This window comes from Xiphophorus couchianus, chromosome 18 (genome assembly GCF_001444195.1).
Source record: "Xiphophorus couchianus chromosome 18, X_couchianus-1.0, whole genome shotgun sequence".
Classification (NCBI taxonomy): Eukaryota; Metazoa; Chordata; class Actinopteri; order Cyprinodontiformes; family Poeciliidae; genus Xiphophorus; species Xiphophorus couchianus.
The window spans coordinates 23,812,080-23,835,338 of NC_040245.1; the positions used below are offsets into that span (position 1 = coordinate 23,812,080).

General features: G+C 38.6%; 1 protein-coding gene and 1 long non-coding RNA gene across 3 annotated transcripts in view; both read right to left on the reverse strand.

Annotated features, from left to right (window-relative positions):
• Positions 1-23,259, reverse strand: part of schip1 (schwannomin interacting protein 1) — a 265,176-nt gene that overhangs the window by 213,479 nt on the left and 28,438 nt on the right. The window lies entirely within an intron of this gene.
• LOC114161822 (uncharacterized) lies at positions 2,096-2,469 on the reverse strand. The gene is made up of 2 exons (XR_003599087.1): positions 2,271-2,469; positions 2,096-2,151 (listed from the first exon to the last, which is right to left on the reverse strand). It is a non-coding gene; the product is annotated as an uncharacterized LOC114161822 (long non-coding RNA).

Genomic DNA, 23,259 nt, shown 5'->3' on the forward strand with positions numbered 1-23,259 from the left:
GCAACCGTCCAGGGTGCCTAAATGTTTGCTTTCACAAAGCGCCGCCTGTTTTCACAATGTTGGAGCTTTTTCCTCACAGAAGACCCCTGCCCATCATCGTTCCCACTCAGCTCCATCAGACTAGCGGAAGCAGCATTAACAAACACCAGTTGAAAATGCAAGTCTGTCGAGTTTCTCAAACTAAACTACTTCTCAGTGTGTTGCTCCTAAAAAAGGGTATAGGCGGAGAAATGTTAAGGCATGTTCCAATGACTTCCTGCTCTTTCTGAAGTCTCAGACACCATGTGCCAGAAAAACTCATAGTACTACTTTATTGTAACCGCAGTGAAGCTTCCATGTGTGCAAACTCCAATCATTTGATAGATCATTTGACTGTAAGGGTATGAATAATTCTGAACTACGCACTGTAGAATTATTGTTTAATCATTTTTCTACATCATAATCTAGTGGACTTGCCATGGACATTAAGATCTGGAAAATTGGTCCCAGTTGAACCTACTAATGTGGGTGGGATGGAGAACTATGTGCTGTCTTATACTGCATTATAATAACACCACTCATTTGTTTTATGCTATGCTGTCAGTTCAGCATTAAACTGAGATAAATAATGAATCCTGCAGTTGAGAAGATGCCTTCAGGACTTACCTGTAGGAGCCGAATCATTTCCTAGATGAGATGTAGAAAACCGGTAGGTTTAACATTTGAAAAGCGGCCCCGCTGGGGCACAAAAATTGGCGAACATTACTGGGATTTAGGTGCAGTGCATTAGAATTTATAACTCCAAAATAAATCGGTTTTGGGAGATTGATGGAATGGTTTTATACTAACACTCACAATGAGCCTTTAATTTGAGACACAGGGGCCCATCTGACCTTCAGATCCTCCCTTCATTATGTCGTCAGGCATTTTGCCAGTAGCAGCTGCATTGTGTAAGTAGCTCATACGTTAGCTCTGAATGAAGATTATTCATAGCACAACAGCCAAATATGTGAGCGTGAACACAGAAACAGAACAAGTTGATTTGGAAAGAATCCCCACCGTGAAATGAACTTGGTTCAGTATCTGTGGCTGCAACACGGAATTGGTCATTATTCGGGTGAAGTGGATTTGTCTGCTCTCACTGTCTGTGTCATTGTGATGAAGGACATGCTTATAAGTGATCTGAATTCCACGGTTTTTTCCTGTCATACAGCAGGCGGGGGCTCCTACCTTGCATCTGTAAGCTTGCGCTACCACTCGATAAGCTCAACTGATTATCTGAATGAGTGACTGAGACACATTCATGACCATGTGTCTGCGTGTGGGGGTGCGTGGGGGTGTGTGTGGGCGTGTGCAGGCCAGTTTAGATTGTAGACCTCAGGAAAAGTGAATTTATGTTCGCCAGGTCTCACTCTCTGACACAACTTGAAAGATATGTTTGAAGGCTCGAGCTGAGTTTTAAATTTAAAAGTTAGAAGAAAGCAAAAACTGGAATATTTCAACCTTCAGCCCCACAGAAAGACGCATTTTTCTAAATGGACGCATTTTTCCGTCCTTTTACCTGGCAGTGGTGGTGCTGGGGAATTGATTATGCTGGTAACTTTTGGCATAATAGTGGCAGCAGCAACAAAACCGTTTGTACTATTGTGGTAAACTGTATTTTTCAAGAAACTAGTTAGCATTTTAACCAAATTTCTTTTTTTGTCTGATGGTAGATTTATATTCAGTTGGATTTTTCCCCCCTTAAGAACACATTGCTTCTCGAAATATTTACAGATAAAAAAATTAGTTTTCAATTGTAATACATTTAATGAACAGGAAAAAAAAAATGCTGATCTCTAGTTAATTCTGGACAATGGAAAACTGACCAACATGAATGGTGATTCGTTAGTTTTGCTGATAAAATTTGACTCGTTATCAATATTTGAACCACGGTATCCCAGCAACCTGCATATGGGTAGAAGCTATTCGGGTTGAGAAAAGGATATTGTCAAGTTTTGTGGCCTCTACAAATCACCTTAGCTTCTGCCCAAACTTGACAAGGGCTTGCTCCCATCAAAGAAAGCCAGGACCAACTCTTCTCAGTGTCATCCTTTTATTTTATTTCTCTTTTCTCTTTTTTCTTTAAATCACTGTACTTTCCAATACATGACACCCAAGCAGGTTGAAAACCTACAAACAAACAAATTACAAATTACTTTTAAGTCATCAAAAAAAAATAAACAAAATAAACTACTTTCATAAATCCATTTTTGTTAAGCCAGCTAGGTCCTCCGAATACAGATTCCTACCAGTGGTGTTTCTGCAGGAGCTTAAAGATGAGGTCTTTGTTTGTAGAGATTATCCCAAACACAGGTGTGCTGAGTTGCCTTATAGGCTCCTGAAGGCCTGAGTGAGAGAGACGGGTGTGCTTGATTTTCTGTGAGCCACGTGCCAGCTGGGTGGAGATGGTATTGCACTCACACAACTACACCATTTGCTGTTTTAACTTGACAGATATTATTGAAGATGATCAGTCAGCTACAACAAAAAATCTAAACAAAAGTTACAAAATGTGTGCTGATGCAGATAATAAAATAACAAATTAAAAACAATCATTTCCAGAACTGAAGATAAACATTAAAATCACCTCATGTTTTTTTTAGTGTCTGCAAAATTGGATTTGAATAGAAATAAATGGGGAAAAAAAGAACAAAAAAATTACAACAAGAACAAGTTATCAGCAATTAACCAGGCAGCAGCTAAGCTAGTTTGTTATGATTTTGGGGTTGCATGTTTGCAAAGATTATAGTGCATAAAACTATGGGCAATTGGAAAAATACTTTTTATTTGCTGAAGCCTTTCAGATGTTTTTCTTCAGCTGAGTAGTGCTATACAAACTCAGACACATATTACCAGAACAAGCCTATTGTCACTCAAAAATTTTGAGGTAAAGAAACTTTATCCTTAAAATGTAAAATACTACAAATTCACCAACTATGTTTCCAGCTCTGCCTATCAAGATACTGTTGGTAAATTGCTCCCATGACAGCATTCATCTGACCTACGGCCTGACAGCTGACATCTCATCAGCGCCTAATATCCCATGGGAGAAACCGTGAGACTGCATGAACGTTGATCTAATGACTAATTCTAACCAGTAAATTAGAAAATGCTTAAACTCGCTATCAGTGCAGGAAAGGTGAACTAATCTAGGCTGAAACTGCCTCATACAATTAGTTCCACGGAATAGAATTGCTATCAGTGTATAATATTTGTCTATTAGTCATGCAACTTGATGCTGTAGTTAACGTAGAGACTACGACTGTGCAGGCGTGCTCCTACAAACATTTAAAGAGACAACAGATGCAGGCAAAAATGCTGCAGAGTAAAACAAAAAGAGCACAAAAACAGAGAACGGTTAAAGCTGGAACTTCGAATTCTGTCAAGGTTGCAGCAGGAGGCAGAAGCTGTCACATGTGAGACGCAAAAAAAGCCAAACAGAGCACCTACTGCAGTGATGTCTCAGCTTTTGGAGACTCTCTGCTAGTAGAGAATCATACAGCTAAAAAGACTTCATGTCTCCACACAAATGCTCAAAAAAAAACAACACCAAAGAAACAAAAACTGAGACATCTGTTCATCCAGTCAAAGCTTGGAAGATTCGGGTTTTCTCTGTTTGCGTCCCACCTGGATGCTCGCGGTACCCCGAGGAGCATGGAGAAGAAAGGCGACGGGCAGTAAAAAGCATTTACACCCCACAGTGGGAGTGGGTGACAGGGCTCGGCTATCGCATGCTGAGAAATTGTCAGGTATGCATGCCAACATGGAGACACGCTGTGTCATGTCAACTGGCTGTGACCTGCAAGCATCTCATGAGGGACAAGAAAAGACACAAAATATATTTTGAGAAAAGTTCAGTTCAAGATTCGGTTTTCTTAGTTTTCTGTACTGCTAAGTGGAGTATGAGCTGAAATGAGGAGTCCAGGACGAAGCAAAGGAAGCAAAGTATCAAGGCTCAAAGAGACGGGCTGTTATAGAAATATTGCAGAAGAAAGAATCCTAATCCTTGGGTGTGGCCTCCACATATAACCAAGGATGTCATCAAAAGAGGTTTTTGTACCAGAGAAGGATTTTTTAAACACTAGTGTCATGTTCCTAACTACATTCAACTCATGACACCTGCTGTTGGTCAAATGTTTGATTCTGTCAGCAACTTCTCCATGTATCCAAGTGGCCAATATTTAAAAATCACTGCTTATCTTTGTTTCCATGACATACAAAACTGTATTACAGGCCATGCATGCTGTTTTGCTAATCTAGCGATTCCGAGATTTTCCATAAAAATGTTGCATGTTTTTTTTCTCCAACCTTTAGATTGACTTTGATGGTAAAAGAGAGCTGCTGCTGCTGCAGCTTCTTGTCTGTCGATGTCATTTGAGCTTTTCTGCTTATATTGGCTCAGATATGTCCAGAGGAACAACTTTTGTTTTAGCCAGAGCAACGTTAACATATGTTTTAAGGCAAATGATCAAGAAGTCATATTAAAAAAAATAGGGAAAAATGGGCTAATAGTTTACCACTTCAGCAAATTCATAGTGTTTGTTGATGATTCTACCTGTAAGGCAAGTCATGTCTCTTTAGAAACAACTCATTGTCAGAGTATTACAGCTTTCAGTTAGTTTTGATATGGACACCTTTAAATAAAGATGGTTGAGATTATTTCTAATTTTCTCAAGTTTTTTACTCGCCTACATTGAGAACAAAGTACAGACACAATGTTTCACCCAGCTTCACCTCTATTCTTAAGCAGAGATATGCAACAGAACTTTACACAATTGTTGCTACACACACACAAATAGATATACCATCACCTCTGTTTGTTTATCTCATGTGCTGACATAGGCTTTTCCAGAAGTGTTTCCTTACTCCAACATCTACCAAACACAGGTCACAGAAAGAACAAACATCCTGGGATGATGGGTAGACGCATTCTTTACTTCACCACCCTGTTTTCCTGTCATTCTTCACTTTAGCATTTGTTTACTTGTATACAAGTAAGGAAGCTGTGGGTCAGGCAAAGGTCTTAGCACTTTTCTTTAAGTATACGGGAATATAATCATAACATTCCACTACAACTCAGCATATTAAGGCTGTCCTGCAGAAAATATTTGCAGCTATCAGGAAAAATGATTATGAAAGTAAAGTATCCTGAATCATGAGTTTGTATCATGTCTTGCTTGAAGAAATGAAGTGTTATTTTTCGTGATCCTGATTGGTATTGGACTGAAACTGTGGTACAAAAACACACACACACCCCAATCCTCCCCCACCCCACACACACATTTCAAATAAATGTGCACAAATAGAAACATCTTCACTTTAAACAATAAAACTTCCCCCTAATGTTATAGCATTCATCATGCGTCTTCAGAGAAACAATCACAAACGTATAAAGACCAAATCCATTCACTTTTACTCTATCCTAATCAAATATTTGGCTGCGACGCCTTTTACATAAATTGTGTTTTATTAAAGCTGCAACCTGACAGGTGTCTCCAAAATAAGAATTTGTCATTGCAGGTGTGCACTCTTATTTTTACACAGCAAGGATCACACCAAACTGTCTGCTGCTGTAGAAGTCAGCAGGACGGCCAACATAGGTTTATTAAAGAGCACACATTTAACTCAAATTATGGAATTATGCTTGTGATTCCATAATGTCTTTAGAAACATGAAGACGTGAGACAGAAAATGAGATACACGTCATGCTGCTAAACCTCAACGCTGGTTTCTGTCTCTGTGCGTTAATGGGGCTGTGATGTGCTCGCTGCCTCATCACGGGTCAAAGGGCGCACTGATAAAACGTAAAGCTTTAGAAGATCATTGCTTGTTTAATGCTGTGGGAAATCTTAGCTTTCCCAGATGAGCCGCATTTAAAGCGATGACCCAGTTCACCTTATAACGCCAGCCGAAACACGTATAATGAAATCTCGGCAAAGATTGAATATCTCCCAGAATAAGAGAATAATTAGCATGGCTATCAGGATAAGAATGACATTTAGTACACTCACTCAGTAAAGCGTAGGTACCTTATCTCGTTTAACAGCTTAATGAGTCAGTAATTTCTACCCGAAAGGTAATAAAGTCAGACTTTCTATCAGATACCTTAGAGCGTCAAACTTTTACTGGTTTTCTCTGCTCCAAAATTCTGATACTTTTTCCCTCTTTTGCTCCTTTCTGGGAAGCTAGCGGGGGAACTGTTCGTTCCTTTTTTCTCTGCCGTGCTCAAAATGGATTCTTCACAAGTAAGAGAAACCTCCTTCACAGCTATTCACCAAGGAAACTAGTTTTGTAGGTGGTGTGTGACCTGTGTTTTAACCAAAAGACAGAAAATATTCATGAAGACAGAGGCAAGGTTCGGCCAATATTCAGCAACATTCACTCAATTTAAAAAAAAAAAAAAAGAAGAAGAAAAACGCCTTAAAAATCTGTTGCGAAATTAGATATAGAATGAAAATGTATAGTTATAATTTCAGTTTCTCCATTTAATATGAAACATCTGCTGCCGCTGTGCTGACTTCTTACATCACATTGTCCATGTCTTTTCTCCTTTTGTCCCATTGATTGAAATTTATAAAAGTTATCTGGTTTTAATTTTACTGTTAATATTTGTCATTTCCAAAGAGAAATTTTACCAAGTCATCAGGTTGATTTCTATTAAAGCAGAATTTTTTCATAAACATTTGCAGAAAACTGTGCTGTAAAACATTCTACCTAGGATTTGTCTCCTTTAGGTCCCTCATGCACATGTCTGTAAGTACTAATGCAATCTGTGTGACTGCTTAGGGCCCACTGCTAGTTTGGGATCCCCAAGTGAACGTGTATTTGCATAGGAAAGCAATGCACCAGTTAGAAAAATGCTAAAATAAGACCTTTAATTTTTCAAAGTTATGAGACATAATTGGAAGCCAATTCATTTAAATTTCTGCCGCTCATGTTTAAGATGAGAAAACATTTAATGCAAACTGTAACAGGCTCTGAGTAAACCAGTAAGTGAAGGCCTTTTTTCCATGATGGCACATGAATGCAGCATTAACCTTGGCCCCGCCCCCCTCCAACAATCTCATAATCATAGTTTAGAAGCTGTAAGGACAGTTTCCTCTTCAGCTTTACTCCATTGGTTAGTAACTACATGAAACGGCGACGAGAGCTGCATTAGGAGACTGAGTATTTTTGAAGATTTAATCAAAAACATGGAGGAAAGGAAGCGCTGTTCCGTCGTTCATTGGTGAGAACCTTATGTGATCTTTGGAGCTTTCTGAAAACTTTCTAAAAGAAAATAATTGATTGAATCCCGATGGAAATTAAATACTTGTATAATGAGAATTTTTAAAAGGAGCAGTTTATCCCGAAAGCCATTTGGTATATAATTAATATGAAAAGAAAAAAATATATTCTTTGAAGCAGAAATTTCATTTCTTTTCACTTATGGATGAAAGAGAAGTTGTGAAATATTTAGAAAGAAATAATATTTTATATTATACTTTTTTTTTGCCATGAACAAGTATTTACAATGTCACAGAGTTCTTTGTAGCTCATGAATATTTTTTTTCATATTTAAAAAAAATAAAATAACCAGAGTAAAAACAAAAAGCAATTATCAAATTATGATTTCATTGAATCAGTGAAAAAACATATTTAGGTCAGTGTGACCCTGGGCACTACTGCCTTCAGGTGACTGTGATAACCGGCAATCAGAAGTAGAGGAATTTCTAACTCTTCTTTACAGAGTTTGTGTTTATTTTTTGCCACATTACACTTTTGAGTATGGATATGTATTCATACTTAAAATATTGTTTTTTCTATCTTTTATTTCTGGTGGCTAAAACTCTGGCTAAAAAAGGTGACAGCAATGAAGGCCCGTATCAGAGCTGGATTCTTTTGAATATCTAAGGTTATACCAGTACATCTCCTGTAAATGAATAAATCAACTGCATCCTCAGATCCAGAGAAAATATGTCTCCGTCCGTCTGTGAGACGGGGAGAAAAAAGTACAAGTGACATGCTAAAGATCTGACCTTGAGAAAAATGCAGCAGCAATTTTCTTCTATTATGTCAAGTCTCTCCTTTGAAGTTGACACATGCCATCACATTCAGCCTTACAACCAAACACAATGTGAATATCTTACAGCAAAGGCTAAAAGTTTGACCTCTCAAATGAGTGTTATTTCCTAATGTGTCTCTTGAGGCAGAAAACGTTCAACAGTTTGGTTTTTTTTCTATTACAATGTAGAAGTTGTTTAAAGCAAAGTGTTAACTTTATGGAGTAAAACAAGTTATTTTCTTAAAAGTCCCTGTAGATCAGGAATCTACAAGGACTTTAAACAGGGAGTTTGCTTTTCACAGCAGACTGTTCATTTTGTGTAACAAACACATTTTAAAATGTGTAACAAACATGTTGGGGCGATCTTATCACATTCATATTTGCTGTTCTTGTTAGAACAGCAAGAACAGCAAATATGAATGTGATAAGATCGCCCCAACATGTTTGCTACACATTTAAAAAATAACATTTTATTATTTAGGCTTTAAATAAACAGATAGTTTTTGGGAAAAAAAAGAACAAAGCCACAGCAAATAAACTGTCCAAAAGTTTCACAATCTAATTTTCAGCTGAGCATGTGTTTCTGGTTGAGTTTCTGCCTGCCAGATAATTCAGGATAATTCTCCAATCTCCGATCAATTTCATTGATCTGAAGTGAACTCAAAGTTGCTCTATATTTAGGTCTGAGTTAAATCTGTATGACTTTTTATATGAACTGTGCTTTAAATTGCTGCTATATAAAAACAAAAGTTTTAAATAACATGTGGGACACAAAGCTAAGTCCTCAATCAAAGTTTTTACGTCTTTGTAGATCCTTGACTTGGTTTAACAATTTGAAATACTCATATCATGCCTCTGCCAACAGCTGCATTATTGTAAGAGTCCTTGCCAACCTCCAATGAGGATATAGTTTATGCTTTGCGCTACACATAATACTTAGTGTTTAACACAGAAAAATGCTCTCATACCATTTGTTGTTCGCAGTAAAGCTTAGCGCTGCACAACTTTAGGAAAACATGACTTTGAAAATATAATTGTTGAACACTGTGATGAATAAAACCTTGCCTCTACTTTTTTTCCACAATGTCCTCATCCTTCCCCCTTTAGATTTATAATTTTGGTCAAAAACATCTATACTGTGGGCACAGAGGACAAAGAAAGTCGATCTTATCTGCAAAATGTAGTATATAAATGTATATACCTTCAAATATTGAATTTGAGCACTTCTTTGCAAATGCAATAATGCTAACAATTATATTGGTGCTATTTTTATATGCTATGTTTTGCAGCTCCGCTAGAGCTGGTAAATGGTTTTCATGTCATAAAGAGTGTTTAGAGCATAGGCGTAAATCCCAGGAGGGTCGTGGGGTGGGGGGTACCCCCCCCAATCTTGGAAAAGTCTAGCATTGTCCACCCCCCCAAAAAAAGTCATTGAAGAAACGTTTGCATTTAAATAATATCAATATGAAAAGAAGCAAAAAACAAAATAAACCTGCCATTTATTTCAGAAAAAATAAGAATGAATTTTTAGGCCCCCTCTACCATTGTTAGAGCAATGGTTCAGTCCAAAGTGTAGGACGAGCAACAGCAGCTGAACGGCACAGGCTGATCAGAATCGCTGAAGTCAGGAGGTAGCTGTTAGCTGGAGCTCTGCATCACGAATAAAAACCCCTCTAGTAAGTAAATACTTACAGCAAAATACATGTAACGCCTTTTATTTACTTTTACTGCTCAGTGGGAAGAAACACATTAACAATAAAGATCAGACTGCAGTTTGTTATTTCATTACTTTGACTGAATCATGATAAGCTGCCTCATTAGCAAAACTGCTACACTGCTTTCATAGACCTAAGCTTTTTTGTTAAAGGTAACAAACATCTCATTCATATTTAACTTTTAGTTAATTAGAAGAGTTTGAAACGGGAGGGAAGGGCTGAGCAAGTGGATCCAACTCTGTGTGTCGGAGCCGAGAACAGATAGGAAAAAAAAGTTATGCCTTTATTTCTCACTGTCTTCAATGTAGTGCCTTTAAAACCACAAAACAAAATCTGAATATTTTTCTATATAAACGCTTGTGCTATAAGTGCTACCTTTAAATTATGATATGCCCCAGATATCCATTTCTATATAATTATTTGTTCTCCGTCATCCAGGACATGCCAAAACTAAAAAAGGCTTAAAAATAAAGCAACTTAAGTTATAATTTAAATAGGCCATAACTTGTATTGGGAGCCATTTCAATAAATCAATGTTTACGAGGAATTTTATTAAGAGCAGTTACTCATTAAAGCTTTTGTATTAAGAACCTTAAATTTTTGTAAAGGTGTAGCAGAGATTAGATCAGTCAGACTGAACAAAACTCGTATCTAAGCAACATTTGAATTTTAGTTTTACTTCTCTGCCGGCTGCTTACTGAGAATAAAACATGTTTGATGTGCATTGCTAGTCATTTTTGGTCCTGCAGCTTTTTAAACCACATTTTACGTTACATTACAATGGAACCTCGCAGAACCCCCCGAAATTGTTCTTAAGAAATTTTCCTGTTTATGGTCCCCCAATAATGAGATGGGATTTACGCCCTTGGTTTAGAGTGGCACAGCTTGTGCCTGGAAGAGCTAAATCTCAGATACAGGCAACATGGGCTTGAGTGCAATTTGAGTAGGAATCAAGTAACGTTTCAACAAATCCGCTAGTTTTTTTTATTGGCAGTGGTTTTATGTTTTGCAAAGAAGTTGACAAATAAGGAGTTGTTTCTACATGGGTATAAAATAAGAGATGTATGCACACCGAAGTACTCTGTGCATGTACTTTTTGGATCCTGCTGAGTTGCAGTCCTCCAAAGTGCCTTTCAGACTGGAACAGAATCCTACGCTAACACCTGGAGCATGTTTGGCTCTTTAACAGCCCACGAGCATCTACATAAAACTCCAATTACACACACTCATAAAAACTCACACAGCCACCATATATCACCCCCACTAAACGAGATTGATGAGAAATGGAAAGGTGCGTATATTTCAAAGGAGCAAGGAGCACTCTGAAACAGAATGCATCAAACCTTGCCCCCCAGCCATCCTTGGCTACTTGTAATTAGAAGGCAGCATTTATGCCACATTAATGAGCACGCACACGCCAACGCACCCACACACCCCAACAGAAGGGGGGGGAAATGGAGAGCAAAGACAGGACTGAGAGAGCGGAAATAAATCATGACGTCAAATTTATGTACCGGCCATATTTATTGCTTTAATAAGAGTTGGGTAACCAAAGAGTGCTGCTGGAGGGCACACAAGCCTGTGTCAGCAGATTTTTGCATCTGCGCATACACACACGTGTCCCTGATGTTGACGTGACCTTTCGTACGTGTCAATCACTTAAAACCAAACAAGCAGCATTTTAACCGCGGACCTTTGTGCATAAAAGCTGCCGCATTTACAGGTGAGCGGTACTCTGCCCTGTTTGCAAGCTCTCACACTTGGCACAATTAGCAAGTGACCCTGAAGATGGGATCCAAATCTGTCGCTATCGTGACCAAGAGATGCAAAGGTGCACCTCAATCAGTCTACTCGGAAAGAATTTGATATAAAATCTGATTTATTTCATTAATTCAGATTAAAAAGTAAAAATCACATTGGTGCAACATGCATAGAGTTACTGTATACATTTCAAGTGTTAATTTATGTTCCATTTTGATAATTATCATTTACAGCTTATAAAAACCCAAAATTCTGTTTCTCAAAAAATATCAAGATTGCACAAGAACAAATAAGCTTTTTTTTTATGCAGTTATGTTCTGACATACAAATTAATGGAGAAGACTGCCGACTTGGCAGCTGACCAGGAGACTGGCACCTTCCACAGGGAAAATGTGCAACTGAAGGTCAGTGCATCATCCAAGTTTAATAACTGAAAGGTTGAGTGGAAGGAAGACTGTTAGCAAAAGCCTATTTAAAGGTTGTCAGACGGGGATTAGAAATTCACGAGACACAAGAACTTCAAAAGCCAAGGTTCTTTTTCCAATGAGTTAAAAATAAAGCATTTCATTTGGCAATCCATGTTCCAGAACACGGAGGCACAAAATCCAATGTGAAGCTTTCAAATTCAATGATAATTTGGGGACCCATGTCATCTGGTCATGCTGGCCTAATGTGTTTTATCAAGTTCAAAGTCAGCTCAGCCACTTTTCAGAAAATTTCTCCACTTAAAAGCTTTATGTAGATTCTGGTTTTATTTTTCTACAAGGCATGGCAGCATCAGTGTGCTGGAAAGGCCAGAAAGCTGGGAAAAGGAAATCTATGTAGGTGGGCTAAAGGTTGCAGTTAGCAAACAATTATTGACCTTTTATTAGCTCTGAAACCATAAACAGAAAAAAAATAGATTAAAATAGATCAGTTCGTGTGTCATAAGTTTCACTTTCAACTAGAATTAAAGCAATAAATGCACTTTTTGATTGTATGCTAATCTACAAAGACACCCCTGTTATCAAATGTCCCCTCCTACAAATACTGCATGATAAAAAAAAACACACACACACACACACAAAAATATTGACATCCTCGCATGCTTACATAAAGCAATTAAAAACCATTTAAAACAGTTCAAAGGCTTTTTTTTTACTCCGAGTTCATGGTGGTGGTGCTGTGAGAGAACCAGAGCGAGCAGCTGGCCACCCTGGCAGCTCACAGGGCTTCGGGGCAGCCTGAGCAATCTGACTGCTAGGTTGAGGTGGGAGGATGGAGGATGAAGGTAGGATGAGATAAAAGTCTGCTGATAAAAGCAGCGTGCACCGAGCCGGGCTCTGTATAGAATCTCAACCAGCTTATAATACAACCCTGGAGGGAAACAGAGGCAGGGGACCAGTGCTGTCTTTGCGTAGCACCTTGTAGAAGGTAATATCTGCAGATGATGCATGGCTTTGACTCTGCTGGTCTAAGAACGGCAGAAAGGGTAGATATGAGATGAGCACTGTGCTAAAACAGCTCTGCGTCACTTTGAAAGAAAAGTGTTAATGGAGAAGAAATGGGATTGCAGAAAAAGAAAGTCTGACTTGCTTGTATTTACAGTAAAAAAAATCATACTTTCCTCAAAAATCATCATCAGGAACCTGCACTTATTCCCAGAAGTTTCAGACCAAACTGGAAATCTGCATGTCTTTCCACCAGGAATGGTTTGTTGCATCTGCAACAGTCTGTCTTGTAAAACTGCTTACATATCGTCAACATTTGAATTTAATTCAAATCAAATTAAAAAATACTTAATTTTTCTCACAGGGAAATTAAATGCTGTAACTCATATTAACTCAAAATCTTAAGAGTTATTGTAGATGGTGATGGCTGTTGGCAGGAAAAATGTCCTGTAGCGGTCTGTATTACGGTGCGTTTCAAGAAATCTCTGACAAAAGACATCGTTTTCCCAAGACAGTCTCATAAAGAGGATGTTTAGTCTTTTTAGGTTTCTGGTTCTCATGCTGCTGCCCCAACAGATGGTAGCAGAAGAGATGACATTCTCAACAACAAACTTATAGAAGATATGCAGCATCTTTCTTGGCATTGGCAGATCTTAGCTTCCTGAAGTACATCCTGCTCTGTCCATTCATTATTTAAGGCTTGCTAAATTATCCAAACATCAGTTTGATTAAATTTATTTAGTGCGTAAAAAATCTCATTCCGAGAAATAACTAATCTTAATAGGATCCCCAGCCTAAGATTTATTGGAAATCCAAACAATTCCTAAAAAAAATAAATGCAATTAAAGTCCTTTTAAAATGTTTGCTTTGCCATGACCTCTTCGTTCAGCGGGGAGATAAATACGTGCCAATCCTCCTAATGGGAAAGAGAGCATGCAATTTAAGTAAAGCAAGAAATGGACACAAGAAAATAGCTATTCATCTAAACATGCCCTTATCTAGAGTTAGGGCAATAATTTAAAAAGTTTATAAAAACTGGAAGTGTGGAAAAAGGTTGGATTAGGACCACGTTTATCTTGCCACTGTGGCAGAAATAAATAAAGAATTGCCTTTAAAGAACTGCTAGAACTTTTTTAACATTTGAATATACTATGGCAATAAAAAACCATCTATATTACAGCTTTTAGAATATTTTAGCAGGGGAGCTGATAGAGGTGCGAGTTGCTGTATAGCATATTGATTGAAAAACAGAATGAAAAATATATTTTCTGTTTCGTAATGTGTGAATAGTAACTTTACAGAAAAACAGACTGAACTCGAGGCCCACTTACAAGTAGCTAAAACACAGCACTAATGTAAGCAGCGATGCCTTCTAAGAAATGTCGGACATCAAAGTTTAGAAAGGAGATTATGACCTTTTCCGTAGAACGAGAAGCTTTTACTCCACCCAAAAATGCAGCTTGTCAGTTGCAACACAAGGACACTTGTTTACTGTTACCCTGTTCTCTTGTTCCATCATCTGAAAGCTAAATGACGAGAGAAAATGATGATTTCTTGTGTCCTGTGACAAGATGTGGGTTGTGGCGCCAAGAGCAATTTATTCCAAGTGATTAGACAAGTCGCTTTGTTCTTTCACTATGTGACTATTGAGGGTTGGTTTATTCAAATTACAACACGAGTCCGCATCTTCAACTTCTGTTTCTCTGTGTCATGGATGATTATCTGTCAATTTAGTGGGGTTTTATTATCTAAAATCTACAAATCTCATCTGCCAGCAAATTCATTAAAATGTCACATTTGTGTGAACTGACAGTTTGAGTTAAGATCAAGTCTACACACCAAAGAAAGCAATTTCAGGAATTATTTTGTTACACATATAGAAAGAAAAAATCTTCCTTGCTTTTGAGAGTCATGCCTGTTTAAGGTCACAACATCTGGACAGACTTCCAATCTATAAAAAGGCCAAGTTTGAAACCGTAATCGGTGACAATAAGATTGTCCCCTTCTTTTCTCCTGCTTATACCTGGAAACATGTTTTGGATGCAATGTGCTACCAGTGGCCTCAAAAACTGAAGCGTCCAACAGCAAACAAGCGACAAAATTATAGACAGGGGCACATCTTCCTCCTCATGTATTGACAAAACAAACAAAAAAAGAAACCATTTCCCAGTCTGAGAGCGTACTCCATATGTAAGGAGATAAATGTCAGCATATGACTCCCTGTCCCACCGGACAGGATGGACAGAAAGGTGTAGAGGGAAAAAAAGAGGTGATGAGGGATGTCTGACCTCCTGCTAGCCTCCTCCTCCCCCCTGGGGTTCCTACTGACAGACAACCAGGGTGAGGGAGTGAGAGTGACAGGAGGGAGGGAAAAAAAAAAGAAATGGATGTGAAACTGATAAGCTCCTTCTCCTTGACATTTAGGGTAGACAGAAAGCCTGACAAAACAATAAGCTGTAGGGGAAGTGAGAGTCCACCAAGACAGACTTCACACACAATAACAATTCAAACTGGATGAGATTATGCAGGTGTTTGTATGGAGCTTTTCTTATGGATTTGAAGGCAAGCCAAGATAACAGATCCATCACATCAATGACAAAAGCATAAACCAGCGGAATTAATTTCTGTTTAGAGGCCATTGTATGTTTTTTCTTTACATCAAGGCGTTAACTTGATTTATCAGATGTGTGCAAAAGTATAACGGCATAAGCAACTTTTTTTTTGTCCTCACTTTTAATTCATCTGAGAATCCATTCATCCATTTTCTTACACCCTTATCCCATTGCGGTCAGCAGGGGTGCTGGTGCCCATCTGCAGCGGTCAACGGGCGAGAGGCAGGGTACACCCTGGACAGGTCGCCAGTCCATCGCAGTTGACTGAGAATCATCGATTTCTAATGTAGCTCAGAAAAAAAAGTTGTACTAATGGGAACCCTTGGCACTAGATCTGAACATAAAAGTTAGCTATAATTTAGAGAATACATTGCAGTTGTCATTAGATGTGAAGGGAGTTGAACCTTCCTGGATGTTTTGAACAGGAGAAACACCTCAGTGGTAACATCATCATGATTCATTACTGTGGAGGCAGCATATCTGGCTCCTGCGGAGAAGCTTTTTCAGCTGCAATAAAAGCTAATTATTGAGATGTAGCTTGGTCATCATAGATTTTGAAGGAGGACTGGCCATACTGGGTGCATGCCAAATATACAACCTAATTACACCCACACCATGTTGGCACCACTCCAAGTAATTTATTGTCAGGTTTTTGGCATTGCCACTGCATTGTGTCACACCACACTGCCGCTCTGACTGCAACAAAACAAGATCACACCATGCGGCTGAAAACAACAATCCCTGATTTGCACATGACACAAACAAATGTGTCTCTTGCTCCTTCCCCATAGAAATAATTTTGTTTTGTCTGTGGTTCAGTGCTTCCAGCTAGGGAGAAACCACACACACACCTCCAAATTGTGCAAAGAAATACCGTTTCAGAAACCAATTTTTCAAGGATGCAGATCAAATATGAACTATATTTGCCACAACATTTAGGGAAAGTCCTAAGTTGTATTTAGTGATGAGGAGGAAAGAAAGGAAAGAGGGAAGGTTTAGGGATTTGAAACCCAACTCAATCTCCTGTTGTTTCCTCCTGTTGTGAGGCTGAAACTCATGGTGGAGATGGTGAATCCACTCATAATCTATCAAGGCCACAGCCTGCAGCAGCTGAGCACAGTTAGGCATCTAGACATGGTGAGGGCAACTTTCTTAGGTTCAAACTGAGCATCAGAATGGGGAGCAAATCTGATTTATGTGACTTCAAACATGGCATTGGTCGTTGGTTGGTTTGAGTTTTTCAGGAACTGCTGAACTACTGGAAATTTTACATTCATCACCAGGGTTTAGAGTGAATCCCCCCCCAAAAAGGAGGAAAATTGGAGTGGTACTTGTCTGATGTCTTATGTCAAAGGAGAATGGGCAAAGTTATTTTTAGGAAATTCAAATAATTCAAATATTTCCTGGTCACAACAACCCCAACCCTTTACCTCACGCTGGTTTCTGGAGCCTCACAATGAGTTCACTGTACTTCAATCGTCTCCACTGTGAGCAGATCTTAATCAAACGGAGGACCTTTGCAATGTGCTGGAATGGGAGATTCTCATCATGGCTGAGCCCTTGACAAATCAGCAGCAGCTGCTTGATGCCATCATTTCAATATTAACCAGAAACCCAGAGGAATGTTTCAGACACCTTGTTGAATCTAGATCACATAGAATTGAGGCCATTCTGAGAGAAAAAGGGGTCCAAGCTAAGAGTAGGTGTAATGTGCCTGGTGAATGTATAGAAAAGTAAACTATTGCTAAGAAACATTTTACTTTAGATATGATATAGCATTGTGAAGTGGGTATGAAAGCTGTATATATATTTATATATATATATATATATACAGTATATGTATTTGTCTAGTACTAAGTCCACACTTGCAACAAAATTGATTTCACACCGATATTAGGTTTCCCAGATTTGCCAAGATCCAGCCTTGTTTGAATGGTCACGGAGGTCACGGAGGCAACGCAGAGGTCGTAAATTGATGTGAAGGACCCCAAAATGGAGGCACTTCTGAGGCATTCACAAAGACCTCTGTATTACCTGAACAGACAGATAAACACAGAGCAATTTAGAGAGATAGAATAGCTGATGGCTGGAAAAATAGACACTGTGTTGACTGTTTATATGCGAGTATAAGAAATCAGATAAGACAACTCATTTATTATTCCATTATCATCCAAGATGCCTTCAGCTCGACATAAGTGGAGATGAGAGACGGAACCGAAACACTACAGTCTGAATGTCACTAAATAAAGATTAATTTTGTTTTTGTGTACATTCATCAAACCCTTGCTGGAACCATTACTAAACATTCAGTAACTCCGCTGAGATAAGATAATCTCACCAAGCAGAATGTGCTTGTTTGACTGTATGCGTGCAGGATAAATGATAACCATTCAGGGCCAAACTATCACTTACAGAGACAGAGGTAATGCAGCGGAACAGTATGTGCTCTTACATCTGATTTACTGCTGATAAATATCACTAAAATAGCTCTGCAGCTTGAGCTCTGATTTTTTTTATTTGTTCAGAATGCCGAGTTGTTACAAAATCAAACCAACCGAGGGCATAAAAAGAATGTGCTCCGTGTCACAGATCATTATTTCTGACAAACAACAAAAATTCTCCAGCACGCTTATTGACCCAATTTCCAAGGCTCACATCTTTCTGTCACTGATGTCTTGTTATTGGAGAGTATTTGGGATTGTACCAGAAATGGAACAAATCGGAAGTGGTAAAAACAAATGGGTAAGGTAGCTGTGAGTAGAATGCTTTAGTCCGATATTTAAAGCTAGAGAATTTCAGATAACTAGGGATATATTCTCTGCTTAAAAAAACAAAATGTTTGGCTTTAGGCAAGAACATCTGTCTTCATCACGGACTGAGGCCTCGAGACCAGTCTTGGGTTGTTTTTTTTTTTTTTGGTCTTGGGTTTGGTCTCAGAATATTAAGCCACAGTTTTGGGTTTGGTTTAATTTTAAAGGCCATAGACTCTATAAGTTTTGTCAAAAATACAAAAACGTAACTATGTTTGATCTTCGTTAAAAGCAACAGCAACCTAAGTGAACAGACTGCAGCTGCATCCCGCAGTTCCAGAAAAAAATACAATGTTTTTATTGCTAATGACGGGGTTAAAATGGCTAACACCTTGGTGTACCTGTGGCTGAAGTCTTACAGGAGCAGAGCAAATTAAAGCTTCATGGTTTCTACAACACTGTTTCCAAAAACATCTGATTTCTGCTTTCTAATACTAACCAAGTACTTATAATACTTTGCAATCGGTATGTAATAAACTTTAAATTAGTCATTGAGGTTAGATTATTGATGCTCCACAAAGTCTTTCCAGCATAGACTTTTGGCACCTTCAAATGAAAATCACCTGATCTTTACTTGCCTGCATTTGCTGCTATCTGACTGCAAACCCCTCTGACACAGAGAGCACTGAACTGCTGCGCACGTTTCTGCAGTAGCTTCTTATCATTTTCGTTCATAGTTGTACACCACGGTTACTTCTAAAACCTGTCATTCGGCCACTGATGGTCAAAGTGCTGTCGTCATGGTCAAAACATACCTTGGATGAGTTTTTCACAAATAGAAAATTGGTAGTGTAAAAACAGCAGTGTCACTGCTGCTCTTGAAATTGGCCGATACTATTATGTTATTGCTTTTAAAGAAAACACACCTACAATGCTTTTTTAGTATGCAAATACTAAACGCATCTCAGATTATGCTTTCATGAGATCCTACTGGTCCTAAATCAAATTAGCTATGGGTGGGGAGTTCCATCTTGAAAGATGATAAATAATCATGAATCATAAGTGAATGTGTTGGCATATCACAGTGCGTATAATGTTCAAACGTTTTACTTGTCTTTCATGCTAAATTGATAGGAAGACATGAAAGGCTAAACAGCAGATTGCAATTGTAGACGTTCAAAGCTTGCATTGTGCTGTCAATAGTGAGAGCTTCTGTACGGATACGTGCGAGGATGGGCATCGGAACCGGTTGTAATCCACAGGAGGCCAACCAACAGGAAAGCCTCTCGCTTACAGGGTGTTACTTCCAACACACAAGGGCAGCATGCATTAAAGATGAGTGCAGCTCACACCAACTACTGGTAGAGAGCTTCCTGACACTCATGGACAAACGTCAGTAAATAATAATATTAAAAAGGGAAAAAAAAAACACAAACCCTCACATGGTGAGGCTTCAGCTTGGTTTCAGGTAAAAAGAGTCTAAACTAAAATAACTCTCGGGGAGAGATATGGAGACAGAGAGGAGAGAAATACTTAATTTAGAGAGCAAACAAGCTGTTCACAGCTTCCTCATCTATGATTCAGAAGAGAAAGCCCCAGAGTTGAGGTTGCAGTGGCGCATAACCCAATCATCTTGTATACTATCCACATAGCATGTTTTTGTTGGTAGAATCATTCTCCGTTAATGCTCATATGACTGTGTTTTGCACTCATGTATATATGTTGGGAAAGTTAAAAAATAAAATAAAATTAATATCCTCGTGCTCATCTTCGTTCTCCCATATGGAAACACAATGACAGACTGGCTTTAGAGGCAGGATGGGAAAGCCTGATGTAATGCAACTTCAAACACTGACGAGGATAAGAGGAAACATCACACACTGTACCAAAAAACTCACAGCTCTCATTTAGTCTGACAGATTACTGAGGGAAACATGCTGTGGGAATCAATGGGTGAAGTAGACAACATGAGCTGTTCCCAGTCTGCACAGTTCTCACCAAAATAGCAACCGAGCAAGGATACTGTGTACTCAGTGGGCTGTCTGGGAGATGCGGAGCTAAATATAACCTTTACGTAGTTTCTACGGTCTTCATGTTGCAGCAGCCACAAGCCGTACGTTCTTTACAACAGACAAGCTACGGATATGGCCGTAGCTTGGTGCTTGTCGATCAGGTGTCGATAATTTAAAATGTTGTGCTTTGTTGTTCTATTTACCATTCTGTTTGCATATTTGACAATTGGTCATACCTGAAGGAATAACATTAAAATACTTTTTCTCACTCCTGATAAGAAAATATTAACTTGAATGCAAAACTATTCATTTCAGACAAGAATATTTGTTTTTGTCTGTGTTTGCACTGAACTTTGCTGCTATGCTACAGCCACTTTCAATTCCTACCAAGCATGACATAGTCCTCTCAAACTCAGGTTTTCATAATCTTAGAGAGTTTTTATTTTTTTTATATCCTGCCTGGAATTCCAGCAGCTCTCTGTGGAATTTACCAGAGATGTAGACAGAGGAAACACACAAGAACGCCCATCAAGCATCCAACAGCGTGGACTGCGTGTGCCGCTCCCGTCTGTCCACCTGGCGAATGATCGCTCCCTGGCAAACAAAACAGACAGAGAAGCTGCTCCTTCTCAGCACAAGAAATTCAGACTTTCGTGGATCTGCCACCTCTCTGCTTCCCTGAAAGTCAGCTCGGAAAGCACATCTCGGACAGCGTCTTTCTGACGCTGATAAAACCCTAGAGCGGAGTTCTCCAGGGAAAAGAGATGAGGTGTGAATCTACTTTTATACAAAGGAAGATTGGTGTACTGATGTCACAGTGTTAAAGAAGACATCTTCTTAGCTGTAGTTATTTAACTAAATACTTTTAATCCTTTTATTCAGACTTCTCCTGCACAACAGCCATCAGCACCCACAGGGCTGTGTTCTCTCCCTGCTCTTCTCCTCTGTGAACGCAAAATGACTTTAGCAAATCAGTCTGTGTAACTCCAGAAGCTTTAGATGACACCGCTTCCATTGGTCTAATCCAGGACAATAATGACAATTTTTGACTGGTGTAATTCAGTGTTTCCCTACTGCCACATACTTGACCTGAAAAAAGTGGGTGATTTACAGGACCCTGCAGCAGTTGGGGGCACACAGAAGCTATTGCTATCATTTGAATCAGGTCTGCTGAAGCAGAGACAGAGCAGTGGGACCAGGACCAGGTTTGAGACGCACTGGTCTAATGTGATATTATCCGAGAGAGTAAATTTTAGGTTTTCTTTATCTGTAAGCCACTATCATTAAAATTGCAAAAAAATAAAAGTGTGCAATATTTTACTGCATATGCAATGAATCTATAAAATTTATGAGATAACTGGCAAAAAAAATCCAGTTTTACACAATGTTTTTATTATTACTTTTTAAATATTAGGCTTCATATAAAATGTTATTAAAATTATTAAATAGAAACACAACAAACATTTTATGTACTGTATGTTGCTATATAGCTTTATATCGCAACAAGGCTAAATAAGGTCAACGTCTATGAGCTCATCACTACTGGTGTTTCCTTCTGTCTTGTTCTGCCATTTCAATTATATTGCCGAGAAGTTTTAGGTTTGATTGCATGCCTGTTCTGTGGCAGGAAGTAGCCTCTGCTAAACGCTGTGAGTGAGGGAAACGTTTGTAGGTGAATTATATCATTGTTCAGAGCAGCTAAATGCTTTACTGGAAACTGCTCTCACCCATTTCCGAAGACATGCAGACGCATCACTACAATCATGGAGATGGAGTAACTCATGAACAGTCATTAGACAGGAGCCTAAGTGTTTCCTGTTTCCTATTACTTGTCAGATATTTTGACAATTGCTGTATGCAAGGTAAACTCATCTACTAGCATGTTTTACATTGGCATGAAGCAAAATAAAGCAAAAATGTCCGTGAAGATGCATTTAAACATCTCTGGTGTTATTTTTATGCATCCATTTCTCCTCTCCTCCATTGAAACATGATCTTGCTAATTACTTAGTTCTCTAGGGGCTTCCATAAGGTTAATGTCAGATTTATGGTTTCTGTGCACATCGGAAAAAAGCAATATGCAGGATGTGACTAAACAGAAATCAGCTTGCACGCGCCAATACTCCAATTTTCTCATCTTTACTGTGGAATACATGCGACACTCCAAGAAAACTTCTTTTTTGACATCTAACAGAAGTGATAGGAACTAACTGCAAAATTTAACTTGTAGACTTAGGGTAACAAAGGAAATTTTCATGTTCATAACCATGGTAAAGTGATGTAAAGGAAGCCCTTTTCTTCCCCGCCTACCCCACAACTGAAGGACGATTATTATCACTCCCTTCCTGTGCATGTGAAGGCTTTTACCATTTCTTAGCATTCCATCAAAGTAAGGAAAGAGATTACTGCAGAAACTATTGTGTATTTGCCTTGCATTTCAATGCCCCAGGAAGATACATATTGAATAAATAACTTTCCAGTATTTCCTCAGATCCCTAATTTCATGCAATCTAATCTCCTGCTAAGCCAGAGATTTTGGAAATGAGCTCTGGAATTCTGAGACAATATATACAGCACATAACATGCTATTGCTACTAAGTAACATTAACAAATATCCTAGCAATTAGGAAAGGCATTGCCTGTCTTCTCTACATAATGTTTTTTCTTTTTTTTTACTGTTAATGTATGTATGGTACCAAAACGTGATACTAATAAAGACAGCCTTCTATTGTTAGCCCAATATCCAGCTTAGTGAACCATTTGCAAAGCATTATTGTAGTAATGATGCAAGGAGGCAGTAACAAGGAGTTTGATATTGTAAATCCAGTATGTAGTTCAGCACACTACATGTAATGGGTTACTGCTACCACAGGGTGGCAGCAATAAGGAGATATTTTTTTCTATTGTCAGCACC